At 45.4% G+C, this 22620-nt stretch overlaps 2 protein-coding genes across 2 annotated transcripts in view; one reads left to right on the forward strand and one right to left on the reverse strand.

The window, feature by feature from the left end:
- LOC141273083 (uncharacterized) overlaps positions 1–3786 on the reverse strand; it is a 65977-nt gene extending 62191 nt beyond the window's left edge. The window contains exon 1 of the mRNA XM_073684443.1: positions 3630–3786. The gene's annotated coding sequence lies outside the window, so the exon portion shown is untranslated. The remainder of the gene's footprint in view (positions 1–3629) is intronic.
- The window catches only part of LOC141273085 (uncharacterized), a 266215-nt gene that overhangs the window by 239854 nt on the left and 3741 nt on the right, over positions 1–22620 (forward strand). The window lies entirely within an intron of this gene.

A 22620-nucleotide genomic window follows, 5' to 3' on the forward strand; every position in this document is an offset into this window, starting at 1 on the left:
GGTGATATTAATAGCCGTGGAGTAGTATCCATGGCCCCTTCCCTGGCTATTAATATCAGCGTGCAGCTGTCTGTTTAGCATTTGCTGGTTAGATTTTATAGGTTAACCCCACATCAAATTTTTTCTGGGGTCCCCCTGTAATCTAGCCAGTAAAGGCTAAACAAAGAGCTGTGGGCTGATATTAACAGCCAGGGAACATTGTTGATTATTGGCCCATTTCCCAGCTACTAATATCAGCCCCCAGTGGTCGGCTTTCCCTCTGCTGGTTATAAAAATTACACGGGAGCCCACTCCATTTATTTTTTTAATTTTAGCCTCTGTGCCCATGCTCCGGACATAGCAACGCTTTAGACACATATTTTTTGCTGCCTCCAAAACGTTGCATTCTATTGAACGCAGGTAAATCCACATGTGTTCACTGAACCATGCGTATTTACCGCATTCAATACATAATGGTCAAATTTCTGTTGCAGAGACTAGCGACTCCGCAAGAGAATTTGACATGCTGCGATCCTGAAAGACCATGTCAGTGTCCACGGGTGATCCGTAGCTTCAGATGCACACATAGTGGACATGGGATTTCTAGAGATCCCATACACTATGCTGTAACATCTGGACGCTGCGGCTTTGATGCTGTGTAAACACGCAGCGTCAAACCTGCAGCGGCTCCTTATCGTGGCCACGTAGCCAAACTCACCCGCAGCATGTCAATTTCTGTAGATAACACACTAGTCTCCGCAGCAGATTTTGACCGATTGAAGAGTCATTATATGCGGTGGATTCACATGTACCAACAACAAAAATGCGTCATTACAACACCGTGTTTTGTACGCAGCTTTCAAAGCACCGCTTGCTGCTGTTCGTGGGGATGTAGTAGCTAAGGAAACAGCTGTGAGCTGTTAATAATGGCCAGGGGCAATGTTTGCAAATGGCAGGCTAAAAATAGCAGCTAACAGCTGCTGCATAAATAGAAATGCTAATGAAGATTGGGTTAATAGGACTAGCTGACACCTAGCTCTTTTGTTTGGCGATGACAAGGTGTCAACCAGACCTTTTTATGATCAAACCTAATTGAAGTAAAGAGTTAAATAAACACACAGACACAGAGAAAACAATTTATTTGAAATACAACAGACACATTCTTTAATCATTTAAATTAACCAATATACTCACCCCAGTTCTTATGGTAATCCAAGATTTAAGTGTCCCACCAAATAACTTTATTTAGCTCCAAAAAGCATTCATTGATGTACAAAAACGCTTCAAAAAAACGCGTCAAAATTCCATCAAAACTGTGCAGTGTTTTTCCTGCCAAGGAGATGCAGAAACGCTCAGGAAATTTCTGCTTCAAATCCTGATCGTGCACACAAAACCTAAAGGGCTTAATGTAAAGTTATAAAATAGCAATAAATACATGGTGGCAGTCTGGGGGCTTGGGAAACTCAAGTGTAAGCTAAAAAAATCCAGAAAAAAATCCTTATCAAAACTAAGTTGGTAGATGTACAGGTAGTGTAAAAAATTACAGGGGTTGTCCACTAATCTGCCAACCCCTTCTTTAAAGTGAACCTTCACATGTAAAGGGCCATGGAATGAATGGTGCTATAATAATAAATAATAATAATAACCTGTCATCAGGATTGTGCTAAGTAAACTACAGGCAGTGTCAGGTTGGTGCTGTTACACTAATTAAAATGATACCTGAGTTGATGAAATCAGTCTTGTAGTTGTGTAATCTTTATTTGCAGTTTGGAGATCATGATATTCTCGTGCTTCTGGGCGGGCCTGTGGGTGGGGGTTTTTGTTGGTGCTCTGTTCTGATATTCATCATTGTGGCTTAAATAACAGGTCACTGATCCTTCAGTGACTTGCCTCCTATTTTAAATACTGCCCTTGCGCAGGTCATATTGTGATCTTTTAAAAAAAAATGTTAACTCTAGGAAGATGGCGCCGGCGCAGTAGCAGCTGTCGTTTGCCGATAGATGTTACAGCGCATGTGCGGCACCCATTTAGCTGGAGCAAAAAAAAAAAAAATTGGGCTCCAGCAAAATTGATGCTACTTGTATCTATTTCTGGAGTACAAAACGACAAAGTTGATTCAAACTGGCTTAAAGTTGCAAAATTTTAGCGCAACCTCATGATTTCACAAAGATTTAGCAACTTTTTAAAGCTTTTACACCACTTTTCTGGCATAAATGCTGTGATGAATTGGCCCCAATGTGTACTCACCTCTTGCAACAGCGCTCTACCAGCAATGGCATATAGGCTGCTTTTTCCTTTGGACACCTGCAAGAAGTGTGGGAACTGCAGCCTATTAGTGATATAATGTCACGTGAGCGTTGGGAGATCCAGTGCCTGTAATTAATCTTCATCTTCTTAGCAGGGTGAAGAACTAAGGGCTCATTCAGATGTCAGTCATATTTAACCTATGTAAAAACTGTCTAAGTCATCAGTGTTTTGGATCTGATCAGTGTTTGGCCAATGTAGTTTTTACCATCAGTTTCATCAGTGATTTTCACATATGGATATATAGATTACAAAGCTTCTCCTTCCCATAAGGCTACGTTCACACGTTCAGTATTTTACCCCGGTATCTGTAAGCCAAAACCAGGTGAGGAACAATCAGAGGAAAAGCGTAATAGAAACACGTCACTACTTCTGGATTTTTCACCCTGTATTTATTTGGCTTACAGATACTGGGGTAAACTACTGATCAAATACAGTGTGAACGTGGACTTACCATGTTAATCATGGACAGTATATGTACTGCACTGATGCCATCTGTGTGCTGTCTGATTTTCACAAACCCATAAGAAATTATGATCATTGATTCCATTAAAAAATGGGCATGTTTCCATGATTTTATACAGACCACTCGGTGCACAAAAAAACTACGGACATGTGAACATCCCCATAGAACATAATGGGTACGTATTCTACCTGTGAAAACCCTGGACAGAACACGTATGTCTGACATCTGAATGAGGCCCATTATGCATATACCAATTTTGGAGGAATAAAAAAAAATCCCATACGCTGCCGATCCCATAGTCCTGCCCTAAACCCTGCGTATCACACAGCAAGAGAAGTGCAATACCTTAGTGAACACATGCAATATTTCTAGAACAAAAACATGTGCAAGAAGATTAGCGGAGTAATACCAGAAAGAATGGTAACGGAGGGGACAGCGGAGGAGCGTGCACACCCCCATAGCACTGAAGATGATATAAAGGGATGAAGGAAAAACTTTGTTTCTGAAATAATGTGCAGATGGCAACAAAGTTACACTTTGATTTACTTTTAACATTTTATGGATGAAAATCAAATAAACAAAACAGCTGTACAATGTAACTAAAAGTAACAGGCACAAAATGTGATGGAAGCGTAAAAGAACAAAAAGGAAAGAAATCAGGAGAAAAGTGAAGCACTTAAAGGGTCAGGTCGTGCTGGAGACAGGAGCTTTCCCAGCATGCAGTGCGCGGTCGGGCTGCCGCTGCGGGCCACAGACACAGGTATAGCACCACCGTCCATAGGTGTAGGCCCCGCACATCACTGCTCCATTGTGATGGCAGTGTGCCCCGGCTTCTCATCACTCCTCCGTCGCTCTCCTCGGCCGCCACACCCGCACATACCTGCCTGCCCGCTTGTCTGCAGCCAGGACCCGCTCCCGGTCTCCACTAACACCTTTCTCCGCCACCCGGGAGCAGAGAAGATCCCGAAAGACCCGAAGGCTAGTAATGCGCATGCGCGAGGGACCACACAAGGAGCGCACTGCGCACTGCTCACGGTTCGGGCGGTTACCTGGGTAACCAGGATGCTTGATATGGCGTCATGTAAGAATATAAGGCAGCCATGATTGACCAGGGAACAAAAGTCACAGCTAGTGTGGGATGGGGAGGAGCTGCATCCATCGGAGGGCTAGAGGGATGGATGGAGCAGTTTATAAAGGAAATATGCAGTCTATGGAAAAAATGGTGACTGGTGTGGGGAGTAAGCAACTGTACCGCAGGAGGCAAAATGGCCCAGCCCTTGTCAGTGATCAGATAGCTGATCAGTCATGGATGGCAGAACTTTAAGGGGGTTTCAGAAAACCGCTGAGCACATGGTGCATTGTGTTTAAAAAAAACAACAACTGTGCTTTACCCCCCCCTCCTCAGGTCCAGTCCCAAGTCTCCTCAGCTGCTCACAGCGTCTTTTATTGTCTGCAGAGCCGATGTCACCTTGACAGCTAATAACTCAGCGGCTCTGACCAAGATGATGGCACGGCTGCTACCAGCCACTGAGCTGACTGATTGGCTGCAGCCTTTCAGCGTGATGTCTGCTCTGCAGCCAATAACAGGCTGAGCAGCGGAGGAGACTCATCACTGGACCTGAGGAGGGGGGTAAAGGACCTTTTTTGGAGGTTTTGTATTTTATACAAACTGCGTCTGAGGACAAGGGGTTTATGAAACTGGAAAACTCCTTTAAACCCTTCACGACATGCTTGGTACATGTATGGTGCAAGTCAGAAGCAGGTGTATGAGCGGGCACACAGGGTGAGCCTGCCCCATACCCGGCAGGTCATGGCTGTTTGTTACAGCCTGAACCTGCCGCTAACAGCGCGGGTGGAGCGGTTAAACCTGTTAAATGCCGCTGTCAATCTCTGACATTTAACATGCGGGCAATCGCGGGTCGCCGAAGGGTTGCTATGACAGCCAGGGGACCTCCATGCTTAGCATTGCAGAGCCCCCTTGAAACTCTGCCTGTGGTTTAACTTTTTTATCTCTCCAGCAGATGAGCTGTACGAGGGATTGCTGTTTTGCCTGCTGAGCTGTATGTAGGTTTTATTAATTGCTAATAATTTGGGGTACATACGATGTTGTAGGGGAAGTGCAGCGAACAAAATAACAGCAATTTTATCATTTAACTTTTTTCTTTTTTTTGGAATTTAACATAACATTATTTAAACTATGTTTTGATAGATCAGATGGATTTTACAGACTCTATAATACAAAGTATATTGTTTTTTATTTCTTTTCTTTGAGCAAAAAAAATGGATGACAAGCTTTTATATACTTTCTACATTTCTCATAACTTTTTTTTTATTTTTACTTTACTTAGGGAGCTTGTACCTGCGATCATTTGATTACTTGCACTGTATACTGGAATGTTACAGTACATAGTGTTAAACGATGGCCTGTGACACGGGCTTCACAGAAGAACCAGGATGACAACCATGGGGGCCTTTAGCATATCCCCAGTTTCCATAGTAACCTATCAGCTTCCCGCGATCACACCGCAGGGGACAAATAAAACCAGTGTACCCCATTTAAATGCTTCTGTCAGTGATTGATAGCGACATCTAAATGATTAAATGGTCACTGCTGTTACAGGTAGATGCCGGCTGTTTCACACAGCTAGCATCTACTGGGTATGGAGCAGGCTCAGCTGCTGAGCCAGCTACATGTACCCAGCACACAACCTGTGATGAAAATGTACTGTATTTCACAAGTCATTAAGAGGTTAAAGGGATGGGGGGCGTGGCTTGCAGGGGAAGGAGCCGGAGGCATGGTTAAGAGCTCCTCAAGTAATCCTCTAACATCTCCGCAAATAAGCAGGAATAAACTATTAATCAGCGCCTGGAAGACTCTGGAGAGGGGCTGCGAAGCCTAGGCACTCTCTTATATGGACTGTCTTTCTTAGGAACGCAACGGAGCCTTGTGGCCTGTATATAGGCCCGAAGACATACTGAGGCCTACCTGCGGGCCTAAAGCCTTCCCTCATCCTAACAGCTCTTGGGACTAGAGATGAGCGTTGTTCTACTCGAACTGTTCGCCAATCTCAAATTCGAGCTGTTTTGGGCGGTGTTCGAGCCGGTTGGCGAACACGAACGATTTGAGAAAAATTCGGCTGTTCGAGGTTATGTTCGATAACTGTTCGTGCACCAAAATCATAACTGGATTTTTTCTCAGTAATGATGAAAATTAATGTTAATCCGCAGTTTGAGTGTACAGCGGGGCGGGGGGAGGGGCAGGGGATGGATCTCTGCAGGAACAATGAAGATCTCCATTTTTTTTTCTCTTTCCCGCATTTACAGTGAGGAGGTGCAATCTGTCAGCCTATCAGCAGCGCACACACGGAGCGAAGTGCTTTTTTTCACACAAGCAAGGGCATGTGTCATTGGCAGTGTATGTCACATGTCCTTGCCCTATAAGACCAAGCCATTTTCCCCGTCGCCACCATTTTCTCACTGCTGCAGCTGCGTGTTAGACGGCACCGCTGTTGCTGTGTGCGCTATACCTTGTTAATTTCAAGCCAATTTTCGCACAAATATACAGATAGCTTGGGAGTAGGGAATAGTTGTGATTGCAGTCCTTTTAAGGACTAGGTTACAGCATTTCCTACGACTTTTATCAGGCAGGTCTGTGCTCTTAAATAGATAGATTGTGGGAGTAAAGACTAATTGTAATTGGAGTCCTTTTCAGGACTAGGTTACATCAGTTCCTATCAGTTTTTGCCAGGCAGGTCTGTGCAAGTTTTTTTCACAGCATTTGGCTGAATCTAGCAAAGCTAATCCTTTTTGGCCTATTGCAGAGTGTGTTAGTCAGTGGAGTAGCCTATCTGTGTTGCAAGATATACCACCTGTGTATAGAATACCAATTTTTTTACTGCACCTAGTGAAGTAAAATCTTTTGGGCATAGCATCATTCTATTAGTCCATCTATACTGACCTCCATCAGGTTGCAAACTGAATATAATTTTTTTCTGCATCTAGCTCTGAAAAAATATTTGGGCTTCTAGCAGTGTGTGGGACTTGGTCTATTAGTCCATCTATACTGACCTCCATCAGGTTGCAAATTAAAAATAATTTTTTTCTTCATTTAGCTCTGAAAAAATATTTGGGCTTCTAGCAGTGTGTGGGACTTGTTCTATTAGTCCTTCTATACTGACCTCCAGCAGGTTGCAAATTGAATATAATTTTTTTCTGCATCTAGCTCTGAAAAAATATTTGGGCTTCTAGCGGTGTGTGGGACTTGGTCTATTAGTCCATCTATACTGACCTCCATCAGGTTGCAAATTAAAAATAATTTTTTTCTGCATCTAGCTCTGAAAAAATATTTGGGCTTCTAGCAGTGTGTGGGACTTGGTCTATTAGTCCATCTATACTGACCTCCATCAGGTTGCAAATTAAAAATAATTTTTTTTTGCATCTAGCTCTGAAAAAATATTTGGGCTTCTAGCAGTGTGTGGGACTTGGTCTATTAGTCCATCTATACTGACCTCCATCAGGTTGCAAATTGAATAAAAAAAATTTCTGCATCTAGCTCTGAAAAAATATTTGGGCTTCTAGCGGTGTGTGGGACTTGGTCTATTAGTCCATCTATACTGACCTCCATCAGGTTGCAAATTAAAAATAATTTTTTTCTGCATCTAGCTCTGAAAAAATATTTGGGCTTCTAGCAGTGTGTGGGACTTGGTCTATTAGTCCATCTATACTGACCTCCATCAGGTTGCAAATTAAAAATAATTTTTTTCTTCATTTAGCTCTGAAAAAATATTTGGGCTTCTAGCAGTGTGTGGGACTTGTTCTATTAGTCCTTCTATACTGACGTCCAGCAGGTTGCAAATTGAATATAATTTTTTTCTGCATCTAGCTCTGAAAAAATATTTGGGCTTCTAGCGGTGTGTGGGACTTGGTCTATTAGTCCATCTATACTGACCTCCATCAGGTTGCAAATTAAAAATAATTTTTTTCTGCATCTAGCTCTGAAAAAATATTTGGGCTTCTAGCAGTGTGTGGGACTTGGTCTATTAGTCCATCTATACTGACCTCCATCAGGTTGCAAATTAAAAATAATTTTTTTCTGCATCTAGCTCTGAAAAAATATTTGGGCTTCTAGCAGTGTGTGGGACTTGGTCTATTAGTCCATCTATACTGACCTCCATCAGGTTGCAAATTGAATAAAAAAATTTTCTGCATCTAGCTCTGAAAAAATATTTGGGCTTCTAGCGGTGTGTGGGACTTGGTCTATTAGTCCATCTATACTGACCTCCATCAGGTTGCAAATTAAAAATAATTTTTTTCTGCATCTAACCCAGCCAATAGTTTTGGCCTAATACCACAGTTTGGCCACTCAGCTCTGCTCGGTTACCATCCATTGTTTTTTTGTGCAAACAACTCCAGAGTTGTGAATTAGTTAACCACCAAAATGAGTGGAAAAAGGTCTGCTGCTGGTGGAAAGGGGAATAGGCGTGTTGGGAAGGGGAAAAAAGGTTGTGTCCGTGGGGTAGGTGCAGAAGAAAGACCATCTTCCAGCCAAACTAAAATGTCTACTTCTTTTAGCGGACAATGTGATAAGATCCCTTTCTTACGGCCACGCCAATCGCTACAAATTCCAGATGAGGCACAAAAACAGCAGGTGCTTCAACGGATATCAAGTGCTCCTTTAAGTGGGCTCTCCTCCACATCAACTTCAACATCACAAATACTCCAGTCCTCAAAGGTGTCACCCAAATCGCACTTGCTTCCTCACAGCTCCCAAATCTCCAGCTGCCCGTCTGAGTATGAGGTAGAACAGATGGTTGAGTCTGCAGAGCTGTTTACTCATACTATAGCCTGGGAATCAGAGGTCGACTCCAGCGCTTCTGTGAATCCAGACGAGGAAATGATCTGCACTGATGCCCAGAATCTTTATGAGTCGGATCCAGGACCAGACGCAGAAGGTTCTGACCATAATGTAGACCCTCATTCCCAAACTGTAACTCCTGTTGGTGGAGACAATGAGGAAGACGATGATAAGACTCAAATACCTGATTGGAGCGACAACTTTAGTTTTTTGTCAGGGCAGGAACAGGTTGGCTCTGAGGACGACGGGTGTGATAACGCACAGGGTGATGATGATGAGGTCGGAGATCCCACTTACTGTCAACCCACAGTCAGCCAAGAGATGAGGTCAGCAGAGGAGGTGGAGGAAGATGCTAGTGACGACGAGGTCAGGTTGCGCCTTCCTTGGACAGAGACGTAGTACTGGAAGCACGTCAACAACTGCATCCTCAAACACAACTCTGCCTCTCACCACAAGTCGTGGTGGCTCTTCAGGTCGCATGGGTGCTAAGCCTTGCATAGCCTGGGCATTTTTTCAGATCGATAAAGATGACCCAACTCGTGTTATCTGTAACATTTGTCAGCAAAAGCTAAGTAGAGGCCAAAAAATACATAGTTTGAGTACTTCATGCATGAACCGGCACATGGACATGAAGCATAAGTTGCAGTGGGAAGCTCAGTGTGCTACAATGCGGTCTAGCCGGCCGGGCCAACCACCGTCTGCCATATCTTGTGCATCCGCGGCCTCTTCATCCTCTGTGACTGGGGGGACAGCAGTCACACCTGTTTTGGGGCGCAGACCTGCCACCTCTTTACCCGCAACAGCCAGCGTGATTGGCAGGTCATCATTTTCTTTGGAGGTGGTAACACCAGCTGGTCTTGAGCGCTGTCCGACATCGATAGCACCACCTTTGGATCAAGGCAACCTAACATGTCCGCCTGCATCTTCCTCACAGACCGGCAGTTTGCCGGGGACACCCTTATCAACCCCGTCTAAGCACAATAGCCAGCCCTCGGTCCCCCAGATGTGGACAAGTAAAAGACCATTTCCTCCTAGCCATGAGAAAGCTAAGAGGTTGAATTTCACCATCTGCAAGCTCTTGGCTACAGAAATGCTGCCTTTCCGCCTGGTGGACACAGAGGATTTTCGAGACCTTATGTCCGTCGCAGTGCCCCAGTACCAGATGCCCAGTCGGCACTACTTCTCAAAGAAAGGTGTGCCTGCGCTCCACCAGCATGTCGCACACAACATCACCGCTTCTTTGAGAGACTCTGTGTGTGACAGGGTGCATTTCACCACAGACACTTGGACGAGTAGGCATGGACAGGGGCGTTACATGTCGCTGACTGGGCACTGGGTAACTATGGTGACAGCAGGACAAGGGGCTGCTGTCCAAGTCTTGCCGTCCCCACGAGTTGTGCGTCAATCCTCTTTATGTCATTTTTCCTCCACTGCTTCTGCCTCCTCAACCTCCTCTCGGTCTTCCACCTGCACCCAAAGCCTGTCTGGTCATGCCACAAGCTTTCTAACTGCGCAGAAGGGATCCTGCACACCTCCTTACTATGCTGGCAGTAGGGCTCAACGTCATCAGGCGGTTTTTACATTGAAATGTCTGGGAAATGTGAGTCACACAGCTGAGGAGTTGTGGTCAGCTCTGGAGAACCAATTTCATGAATGGTTGTCTTCACTGGACCTGAAACCAGGGAAGGCCGTGTGCGACAATGCTGCAAACCTGGGTGCGGCCCTTCGCCGGGGCAATGTCACACACGTGCCTTGTATGGCTCACGTGTTGAACCTGGTTGTCCAGCAATTTTTAGCCCACTATCCCAGACTAGATGGCCTTCTGCAGAGGGCACGGTCGCTGTGTGCTCACTTCCGCCGTTCGCATCCCGCAGCTCAGCGACTTACATCTCTACAGAAGTCGTTGGGCCTGCCACTTCACCGGCTAAAATGCGATGTGCCTACCCGGTGGAATTCAACTCTGCACATGTTGCAGCGACTGTGGCAGCACCGACAAGCCCTGGTGCAATACGTTCTGACGTATAGCCTGGGCCAACGAGATTCAGAGGTGGGGCAAATCACGCTGGAGGAGTGGTCTCAGATCAGGGACCTATGCACCCTTCTGCACAGTTTTGAAATGGCGACGAAGATGTTTAGTGCTGACGATGCCATTATCAGCATGACTATTCCGGTGATTTACATGCTGGAGCATATGTTAAACAGAATTCGGAGTCAGGTGGTGGCACAAGAGGAGGTGGAGGAAGTAGAGGAGGAGGAGTTGTATGCGGAAGGGCTAACATCTGCAAGGTCCAGACGGTCGGCAGCACCAAGGCGGCAGGCATGTGAGGGTGGGGGAGATGATTTTACCAGGGCGCATGGTAGCAGCCAAACTAGTGAGGAAGGTGCAGGAGCCCAGGAAGAAGTGGAGGACGAACTGATGGAAGACTCATCAGATGAGGGAGACCTTGATCACATTTCTGTTGTGCGAGGTTGGGGGGAGAGGACAGAGGAAGGAAGCATGATTGCTACCTCGCCACCAACACAACAGGGACTTGGTGCTCCTGGATGCGCAACACACATGAGTGCCTTCTTGCTGCACTACCTGCAACATGACCCTCGAATTGTGAGAATTAGAAATAATCCTGACTACTGAGTTGCCACACTGTTAGATCCCCGGTACAAAAGTAAATTTGCAGAAATTATTCCTGCCATAGAAAGGGATGCACGCATGCAGGAGTATCAGCAGAGACTGTTGCAGAATCTTACATGTGCTTTTCCACAAAATACCAGTGGTGCACGTAGTGAATCTCACAGTTCCAACTTGCCAACCGTGGGACCGTCAAGTGTTCAGCACTCAAACCGTAACAGAACCACAGTATCTGCTGGTAACATCAATTTTGCGGAATCATTTCACCACTTTTTTAGCCCATCCTTTGCAAGGCCACAGGAGACAAGAAGTCTGACACATAGTCAATGCCTAGAGACGATGGTACAGGAGTATCTCCAAGTAAACATTGAAGCCACGACTGTGTCACTGGACCCTTGCTCTTTTTGGGCTTCCAATCTGGATAAATGGCCGGAGCTAGCCACTTACGCCTTGGAGATCTTGTCATGCCCCGCAGCCACGTTCTGTCTGAACGTGTGTTCAGCGCTGCTGGTGGTCTGCTGACAGATAAGCGCACGCGGCTCTCCACTGATAATGTAGACAGACTCACGTTCATAAAGATGAACAAATCATGGATCCGAAACGACTTTTCTACCCCTGTGTCATCCTGGGGAGAGTAAAAGCTTGATGATTGGTTAAAATCACCCTACCAACCGTTTTAAGCTTTCAAATTACTAATCATGTTTATCTGTATCTTGACTGGAAAATAATTTGGGCTTTGTAGCAGTGTGCAGCACTGATCCTATTAGGCCATCTATAATAAGCTTCACCAGATTTAAAATTAAAAATAATTTTTAGCTGCATCTAGCCCGGAAAATAATTTTGGGGCTCCGAGATGCGCAAGACACATAAGTGCCTTCTTGCTGCACTACCTGCAGCATGACCCTCATATTGTCAGAATTCGAAGTAATCATGACTACTGGGTTGCCACACTCTTAGATCCCCCAAACTTTTCGATCAACCTTTTCATTTTAATAAAGACCAAAAAAATGGTCATTTTTGAAATTATAAGCATTAGCAGGTTGTTAGAAACTGAAATCAAACAGTTTTCAACTCAAAACTTTATTCTAGGTGATGTTACATTTTCACATAGGACCCCTTGTTCGAAAGGAGCTCCTGAACTCTCTCGTCCATTGAATTTGTCAGGTTTTGGATGGTTTCTGCTTCAATTGTTTTGCATGAGGACAGAATACCCTCCCAGAGCTGTTGCTTAGATGTGAACTGCCTCCCGCCATCATAGACACTCCTTTTAATGATGCTCCAAAGGTTCTGAATGGGGTAGAGGTCAGGGGAGCATGGGGGTCACACCATAAGTTTGTCCCCTTTTATGCCCATATCAGCCAGAGATGCAGATGTTTTATGTGCAGCATGAGATGGTGCATTATCATGCAGAAAAATGATCTTGCTGTGAAATACACGGTTCTTCTTCTTGAACCATGGCAGGAAGTGCTGTTTGAGAAAATCCACATACATTATGGAGTTCATCTTTAGCGCCTTCAGGGATCCTAAAGGGGCCGACAATCTCTCTCCCCATGATTCCAGCCCAAAACATTACTCCACCTCCTCCTTGTTGGCGCTGTAGCCGTGTTTGCGTGGGGTGTCCATCAACCAGCCATCCTCCACTCCATTCATCTGGACCATCGAGCGCTGCACGGCACTCATCCGTGAACAAAGCAGTTTTGAAATCAGTCTTCATGTAATGTTTGGCCCACTGGAGCCGTTTCTGCTTGTGTGAAGTGGATAGAGGAGGTCGACAGGATGGCATATGCACAGCTGCAAACCTCTGAAGGACCCTGCATCTTGTTGTTCGGGGGACGTTGGAGGCACAAGCAGCTTCAAAAACTTGTCTGCTGCTATGACAAGGCTTTTTTGCCGCTGCTGTTTCAACCTGACGTAATTGACTGTAGGAAAGAGTCCTCAATTTGCCCTTATCAGCACGCACTGTGTACTGTGAATCAGCTACATACTTCTTGATTGCCAAGACACTTCATCCTGATCATCGCACAATGTTGATTGTAGTCATGCCTTGACCTAAACACTCCACAATTTGTTGCTTCTCAGCAGCCGACACATCCTTTTTCTTTCCCATTTTGGCAGAAAATGTAGGCTGCTTAATAATGTGAGAGAGCCTTCTTAAGTAGTCTTGCCTTTCATTGGACACACCTGCCAAACTAATTAGCACAGGTGTCTGCAATTGCTTACAGTGATATAAAGAGCCCTGACACACATCACCATCAATGAGTTTAACTGACAAACAAACAAATTCTTCCCTTATCACTCCTAAACACTTTTTGCATAATAATTTGGAACGCGGTGTACATGTGCTTTTCCACAAAACACCAGTGGTTCACGTAGTGAATCTTACAGTTCTAACTTGCCAACCGTGGTCTGTATGGAATTGTTCAATAAAGGGCCCAAAATTAAGATAACATAGATGGGAGAGGTCTCTATGAATAGGAATTCCTAAGTATTTGATACCCTGTGAGGGCCAGGCAAAGGGAAAGTTGGACTGGATGGAATCCTATATGGATTTAGGGAGGGAGACATCGAGGGCCTCAGACTTCGCTGCATTGATTTTAAAATTTTACCATGTAACAAAGTGATCTATTTCAGCCATAACAGCAGGGATGGATATATGTGATTGAGTGATATATACTAGGACATCATCAGCAAATAGAGAGCACTTGTACTCGGTGCCTCCCACCTCAATCCACCTAATATTGGGGTTATGGCGAATTGATGAGAGCAGGTGCTCCGTCACTAGGATGTATAAGAGAGGGGACAGAGGACATCCCTGCCTTGTCCCATTGGTGATTGTGAAAGGTGATGAAAATGTTCTGACGCACCCCCTGGGCCTTGGGACACCCGGAGCCGGACCCTTTTTGGTGGATGCTGGTGGTTGTAGTCTTCGTGGCGGCGATCCGGTTCCGTGGCTCAGGGCGGTCAAACCAGTGGCGGAACTATTTATGTGGTTTTGATGTTTAAATGTCCGACTACGCCACCCGTGGATTGCGGTCAGAGTGAACCGCCGCTACAGGGCAGACCGCTAAGGCTGGTGTTGTGGGTGCAGCAGAGCGTAGCATAACTCCCCACGGGAGGAGTATAGCCTCAGGGCAGTGTATGCGGAGGATGGGGGTGATGGTGCAGGGCAGCAGCAGTAACGACACGGAGTCAGTGATGCAGTTCAGGGCCTTTACTCACAGTTCTTATTATCCAGACCACGTCTGCAGGTAATGGCTGCCCACGTCGTACTGTGCTCACCAGGTGAGGGGCTCAGACAACTCCCAGATAACTTTGGAGCGCTTCACAGGACCCCCTTTGTGTGTCCTTTGTCTGGCCTTTCTTACCAACACTTCTGTCCGGCTGCCTCGGGCCTCCTCTTGGTAAACTTGGCGCCAGTTTCCCTGACCCTATGTGGTGCCTTCCTAGCGGGTGGAGCAAGGGGCTGCGCCACATAAAATGTCAGAGCCTCCGGTTTCTAGCTGAGGGTCGTTTCCTGCCTCCACTTGTTCGGGGACCGGTCTCCCCCTTTGGCCTGACCCCTCCAATCAGGTGGATTTGGGCGTGCGGTGGCGACTCGCCCATCCGCACCCCTGGGATCCCTTCATTCCTCGTTCCTGGAGCCTTCTCCGCTCCTCTTCCTTCCTTCTCCCTCTTGCAGGCCTGGGCCTCTGTTACTAGGCCCGCCTCCGGAGCAGAGCTCATGCAGAGCCCCTGCTCCCTGCCACTTCTGCTCAGACTTCTCTGCACTGAACTAAGATGGTGCCCACCTTTTATACTCCCTTCTCAATGCACCCAGGAACTGCTTCCTCCCTGCTCCTGCACTGCAGGGTTCCCCTTCCTCAGTGTTCCCTCCCCCCACTCCAGCCAGGGACAGGGACTGTCGTGCCCATCTCAGGGGCATATTGGTCGCCCTGCCCCACGGCAATGTGGTGTAATGCATGCAGGTGTCGGGTCCTGATCCACACTCCATCCTTATCTGAGAGTGAGATATCACACCTCTGGGTGAGGTGCAATACGTCTGTAGCAACCGAGCCCTCGGTGCTACAGTTCCATTTATCTTCAGCCTAGGTGACGTATTGTGATACAGGGCCGTGATTTTGGCTATAAAAGGGTCCCCTAGACCCCTACCCCAAGCTTTTTAAGAGAATCATATATGGCGTGCCAGGAGACTCTATGGAATGCTTTCTCAGCATCCAACGAGAGTATCTACTTACAAATTTTTAACTGCATCTAGCCCAGGAAATACTTTGTGCCTAGTAGCAGTGTCTGCTAGTCAGAGGATTATCCCGGCTGTTAAGCAAGCTACACCACCTGTAGTTTGGACACTTAATTTTTTCAAAGGAAATGCTTCGGGACCACGGGATACTTAGTGAAGAGCATCAGGAGGCACCCCAAGGCATAGGGGCTGGGACTGGCACTAGGATGCCTTGCGGTGGACAGCCGAGCTCGATCCTTATAAAAGCTTTTTAACTGCAGCAGCTTTAGTGGACGCTACTGGAGCTGGAATTACGCGGCTGCTGGCATGAGACTTGCCCTCCAATAGATCCTTGTAAATGTATTTAAAGTGTATTCATTCAAATTAGAGGGACAATTTAAATTAAAAAGCTTAGAGCTGCCTCCACCACAGGGGGGCTCTCTCGACCCACCAGCGGACAGGCACCAGTATTGGGAGAGGGGGGCTGGCCGTCAGGGTTCACCGCGGCTCTGGCACAAACCCGGCGACACGGAGGTGGCACGGGCAGGAGCGGACTGGCCGTCTCGGCTTCTCACTTTTTGGATTTTAGAAGGGCATGACATGCATATATCTGTGTCTCCCCCTCCTTTTACTCCTCCACCTCTTTTCTTTTCGCATGACTATATGTACTTGTCACTTTTCCATGTGTTAGTTGTGTCTTCTGAGCAGTTTGTCAGCTTTTGGACACCTTTGAAGGTGTTTTCTATGTGTTTCTATGTGTTTTTGTTTGCCTGCCATTGGTTTTAACGGTGTTCGAAGGTGTTCGACGAACAGTTCGGCGAACACACGGGTGTTCGACGAACCGAACCGAACTCGAACACTACGGGGGTGGCTCAACACTACTTGGGACCACTGAGGGGAGACGCAACCGCATCACTCGTCGCTGCGAACACAGCCCGGCTAGGACTGTCCTGAGGCCGAGGGGAGCGGGAGGAGGAGTGAGGTGAGCAGAGGCCATCGGAACTGCGAGTCGCCGCTCGTGCCGTAACCGACGGCCGGCCCATTTCGCTCTCGTCCCCTCCCCCCCGGCCATACAGTGGCACCAACTTACAACGGCTCCACCAGCCCTACTGGAAAGGACCGGTGAAACCCGATTCCTCAAGCCGGGTCTCGCCGGGAGCGGTCCGCTCATACAGCGGTCACAAACGTGCGGCTGGGACCTCTCCAGGTGCGGTGTCGCAAGGCTCCACCATTTTATGGCACATGTGGTTCGGACCGGTGCCTGGGACATTGGGGCTTTAGCGCCCTTCTGCTGGTCCACGTGTGCTCCCCCGGCTCTACGATCCGCAAAAGACACCAGAGGGACCAGTGCTGGCCGGACTTGCATACAGGAGAAGCCCCCAGTGAACGCCTAAGGACAACAAGGGGAAGGAGACAAAGGAGTCCCTGAGGTACTGTGCAGAGGCTCACCTGCGGCTGCAGGACCCTTCGGCACCCCTCCACAGCCGTTGCACCCCTCCCCCCCGGCTCTCACTCTCACAAATACCCCAAAATCTCCCACAAACAGCATTTTTACTGAGAGGGAGACACTGGTGTCTCAGAGAGTGTATTTGAGACAGAGCACTAAGTGCATTAGGAAAGAGAGAGTAAATAAAAGTATCAGAGACAAAGATAGCCCCTTCTGCCTATCTCATTATACAGGATCGCTCTTTCTATAAACACCATAGGCCATTACAACTACCTTCCAGTCTCAGTACGGAAAATAACAAGATCCTTATATTTGCAACAACCAATATCTGAGCCAGAACTCTGATGCCATCTAGTGGCCAAAGAAGAATCAGACATCCACCACCAAAGAAGGAGCTAAGCAGTCTCAACACAACTAACAAACCCTGACCAGGCAATGACCCGGTCCGATTAAAAGTCTCCGAATGTAGGCGAAAGGAGATTCAATCGTAGCTCTTTTTTTTTCCTAACAAATCCTATCACACAAACGTTAAGCATGGGGAAATCGGGAGTTAAAACACCTCGAATGTCTTCTAAACCAACCAAAGCTGTCACACAAGCAGACGTGGACAAATTCTTGAAAAAACAAGCAGGAATACCAGACTTTGACAAATCCTCTAAACGCAATGACCCACGTGAAGAGGAGGACTCAGACTCTCTCCCAGAAAGTGAATCAGATATGGGAGGGGACATGAGAGACAACACGGTAACCCGCTCATTTATAAAGAGAATCTTGTCCAAATCATTAGAACCCATCTGCAAGGAACTAGCAGAGATCAAACATGACCTATAACAACAGGGCCACAGATTGGAAACAGTAGAACATAATCAAGCAACCATGACACACCATACCAATAACCTATTGGACTGCCTTATTTCGCATGAAACTCCGCTTCAGAACATACAATCCACAATAGAGGATCATGAGAACGGAGAACGAAGAAACAACATCCGCATTAAGGGCTTACCGGAATTGATCGCCCCAGAAGCCTTAAGCACGGCAGCAAAAGAAATTATCAGTAAACTTCTACTCGAGTAAGACCCTAAAGACTTGGAACTGATTAGAGTACATAGGTCTCTAAGGCCCAAACCAAAACAGAATGAACCTCCGCGAGATGTTCTTTGCCGATTCTTAGACTATAGAACAAAGGACCACATTCTACGCAGAGCTCGAGAAGTAGAGGAGATAACATACGAAGAGGCCCAACTAAAACTCTTCCAAGATCTATCGGCCACAACTTTAAAGAAGAGATAGATGTTAAAACCTTTTACAGGGGCCCTACTACAAAAAGGCCACCGCTTCAGATGGCTTTTTCCCTTTGGCCTGCTCATCACGGCAGGAGATAAGAAACTCTCTGTCAGATCCTCCGTTGAAATTAAAGAGGCCTGTAAATTACTGGATCTAACCCCCTCTTCCTTTCCTAACCTCTCCAACCCATACCCTACAACTCCTACCTGCCTGGATAAGAGTACACACCCAGGTGGTCAACAATCCAGTTGCCAGTCTCAACGTTACACTCAGCACAATGATGGACTCACAAGATAAGGTATACACCATCGCCACTCTTAACGCTAAGGGGCTAAATTCTCCAGTAAATAGACGACACACACTAAATCTACTTAAAAAACAGAAAGCAGACATCCTGTTAATTCAGGAAACACACTTCAAACTTTCCAAACTCCCTAATTTTGAACAAACACACTATGACACATGGTTCCATGCCACCTCTACACAAACAGGGTCGAGAGGCGTCTCAATAGCAATCGCGAAAGGAGTACCCTTCCAGAGCCGAGAAACCCTCATAGATGCGAATGGACGTTTAATTTTCATAAAAGGACTATTAGCAGGAAATGTGGAACAATATGCAGTCTATACGCCCCTAATAAAAAGCTTATGAAATGGCTAATAACGACCTTGAGGAAAATTAGCGAATTCAGAGAGGGAGTCTTTATTATAGGAGGGGACCTCAACGTAGCTTTGGAACCCCTAATAGACACCACAAAAAATTAAAAGTAAGTTCTCCCAGAGAGATTTAAATAGAATAAAATCACATATTCAGTCACTACAAATGATTGACGTGTGGAGGTACAGTACAGATCAAAAGTTTGGACACACCTTCTCATTTAAAGATTTTCTTGACTATGAAAATTGTACATTCACACTGAAGGCATCAAAAATATGAATTAACATATGTGGAATTATATGGAATTATATACTTAACAAAAAAGTGTGAACAACTGAAAATATGTCTTATATTCTAGGTTCTTCAAAGTAGCCACCTTTTGCTTTGATGACTGCTTTGCACACTCTTGGCATTCTCTTGATGAGCTTCAAGAGGTAGTCACCGGAAATGGTCTTCCAACAATTTTGAAGGAGATCCCAGAGATGCTTAGCACTTGTTGGCCCTTTTGCCTCCACGTTGCGGTCCAGCTCACCCCAAATCATCTCGATTGGGTTCAGGTAAGGTGACTGTGGAGGCCAAGTCATCTGGTGTAGCACCCCATCACTCTCCTTCTTGGTCAAATAGCCCTTACACAGCCTGGAGGTGTGTTTGGGGTCATTGTCCTGTTGAAAAATAAATGATGGTCCAACTAAACACAAACCGGATGGAATAGCATGCCTCTGCAAGATGCTGTGGTAGCCATGCTGGTTCAGTATGCCTTTAATTTTGAATAAATCCCCAACAGTGTCACCAGCAAAGCACCCCCACACCATCACACCTCCTCCTCCATGCTTCACGGTGGGAACCAGGCATGTAGAGTCCATCCGTTCACCTTTTCTGCGTAGCACAAGACACGGTGGTTGGAACCAAAGATCTCAAATTTGGACTCATCAGACCAAAGCACAGATTTCCACTGGTCTAATTAATGTTCATTCCTTGGCCCAAACAAGTCTCTTCTGCTTGTTGCCTGTCCTTAGCAGTGGTTTCCTAGCAGCTATTTTACCATGAAGGCCTGCTGAACAAAGTCTCCTCTTAACAGTTGTTGTAGAGATGTGTCTGCTGCTAGAACTCTGTGTGGCATTGACCTGGTCTCTAATCTGATCTGCTGTTAACCTGCCATTTCTAAGGCTGGTGACTTGGATAAACTTATCCTCAGAAGCAGAGGTGACTCTTGGTCTTCCTTTCCTTGGGCGGTCCTCATGTGAGCCAGTTTCTTTGTAGCGCTTGATGTTTTTTGCAACTGCACTTGGGAACACTTTCAAAGTTTTCCCAATTTTTCGGACTGACTGACCTTAATTTCTTAAAGTAATGATGACCACTCGTTTTTCTTTACTTAGCTGCTATTTTCTTGCCATAATACAAATTCTAACAGTCTATTCAGTAGGACTATCAGCTATGTATCCACCTGACTTCTACACAACAACTGATGGTCCCAACCCCATTTAAAAGGCAAGAAATCCCACTTATTAAACCTGACAGGGCACACCTGTGAAGTGAAAACCATTTCAGGTGACTACCTCTTGAAGCTCATCAAGAGAATGCCAAGAGTGTGCAAAGCAGTCATCAAAGCAAAAGGTGGCTACTTTGAAGAACCTAGAATATAAGACATACGTATTTTCAGTTGTTTCACACTGTTTTGTTAAGTATATAATTCCATATGTGTTAATTCATAGTTGTGATGCCTTCAGTGTGAATGTACTATTTTCATAGTCATGAAAATACAGAAAAATCTTTAAATGAGAAGATGTGTCCAAACTTTTGGTCTGTACTGTACATACACCCAAATGACTGCGATTACACCTTCTACTCTCACCCGCACAAATACTACCATAGAATTGACTACTTGCTTGCTCCTAAAAACACTTTCCCCATGATTAAAAATTCCTCAATACTGCCTAATGTGTAGACCAATCACTCTATAGTAACCTTAGAGATGACGCTACAAAAACCCTACCCCACTCATAGATTGTGGCGGCTCAATGAATCGGTGCTAAACTTATCTAATGCCCATGATCGCATCACCAAGATACTGAATCACTACTTTGAGCAAAATGACAATGGTGAGGTATCAGCGCCGATTCTGTGGGAAGCTCACAAATCCGTGATGAGAGGAGAGCTGATATCTATTAACACATTCGTTAACAAACAAAAGCAACATCGAATAAATACACTATATATGGAAATTTCTAACCTTGAACTTAAACATAAGCAAATGGACCCTCAAACGCTAAGGCAGCTATCCCAAAAAAGACAACAGCTTAAAGATATTTTAAACATTGGAGCTGCAAAATGGTATGCGTCTTGGCAAAATAGAATGTACGTACATGGCGATAAAGCATCTAAATTTATGCTCTCAAGAATTAGGCAAAGACAACCCCGAACTTACATACACACAATTAAAAGCCCAAGAGGGACCTCCATGTCTAATTATGACCAGATATAAATGGAATTTCTAAATTACTATAAGCAATTGTGTAATTTATGACCAAATGAAAACTCTAGGGAAAAAGCAGAAAGTAGACATAAAATTCAATCCTTCTTATCCAAATTAGACATGCCAAAAATTACAATCCTACAAAAACAGCAACTAACTAGACCCTTCCAAATAAACGAGCTTAGGTCCGCCCTATCAAGATGCCCTTCAGGCAAAGCACCCGGCCCAGTCAGCTTTACAGCCACATATTACAAGTCGTTCCCTTCTATCCTCTTGCCTCGCCTGCTGACTTCATTCAATTCATTATTAGATGGCGACCAGTTCCCGGCTCAAGCTCTTGAAGCCAGAATATCCTTGATTTATAAGGAGGGTAAAGATCAGGAACTGTGTAGTAGCTATCGACCGATTTCTTTATTAAATGTGGATTTAAAACTATTCGCCAGTTTGATTGCTGGTTGTATTTCAAAACTCCTTTCTAATATAATATCTTCGAGACAGACAGGCTTTGTAGGAGGAAGAGAAGGAAGAGATAATGCCCATAAAATACTACACCTAATGCATTACGTTAACAAACAGAAACGTCCCCTAGTGTTGCTGGGGACTGATGCAGAGAAGGCCTTTGACAGGGTGGACTGGACCTATCTGGAAGAAACACTCCTTTACTTTGACTTCCCAGCTCAACTAGTCAAGGCCATCCTAAGTATGTATAAAAACCCCTCAGCTCGCATCAGAATCAATGACTCTTTAACGGAACCATTCACCATCTATAATGGCACGAGACAGGGGTGCCTACTATCCCCGATTATTATTTATTCTAACGATGGAACCTCTTTTAGCAGCAATACAACTCAACAGAGAAATAATGGGTGTTACAGTAGGCGGAACACAACACAAAACAGCCCGCTTTTGCAGATGACTTACTAATCCTTATGTCCAACCCTATTAAAAGCTTCCCGACCTTAATACTACATACAACATTGTTGGAAGACCATTTCCGGTGACTTCTTCTTGAAGCTCATCAAGAGAATGCCAAGAGTGTGCAAAGCAGTCATCAATGCGAAAGGTGGCTACTTTGAAGAACCTAGAATATAAGACATATTTTCAGTTGTTTCACACTTTTTTGTTAAGTATATAATTCCACATGTGTTAATTCATAGTTTTGATGCCTTCAGTGTGAATGTACAATTTTCATAGTCATGAAAATACAGAAAAAATCTTTAAATGAAAAGGTGTGTCCAAACTTTTGGTCTGTACTGTATATGAGGAAAGAGTCTTGTTATGACTGTGTAAACACACTCACATGGGTAACATAC

Source organism: Phyllobates terribilis, unplaced genomic scaffold, assembly GCF_046119375.1.
Source record: "Phyllobates terribilis strain yellow unplaced genomic scaffold, ASM4611937v1 Scaffold_5__5_contigs__length_657084704, whole genome shotgun sequence".
Lineage (NCBI taxonomy): Eukaryota > Metazoa > Chordata > Amphibia > Anura > Dendrobatidae > Phyllobates > Phyllobates terribilis.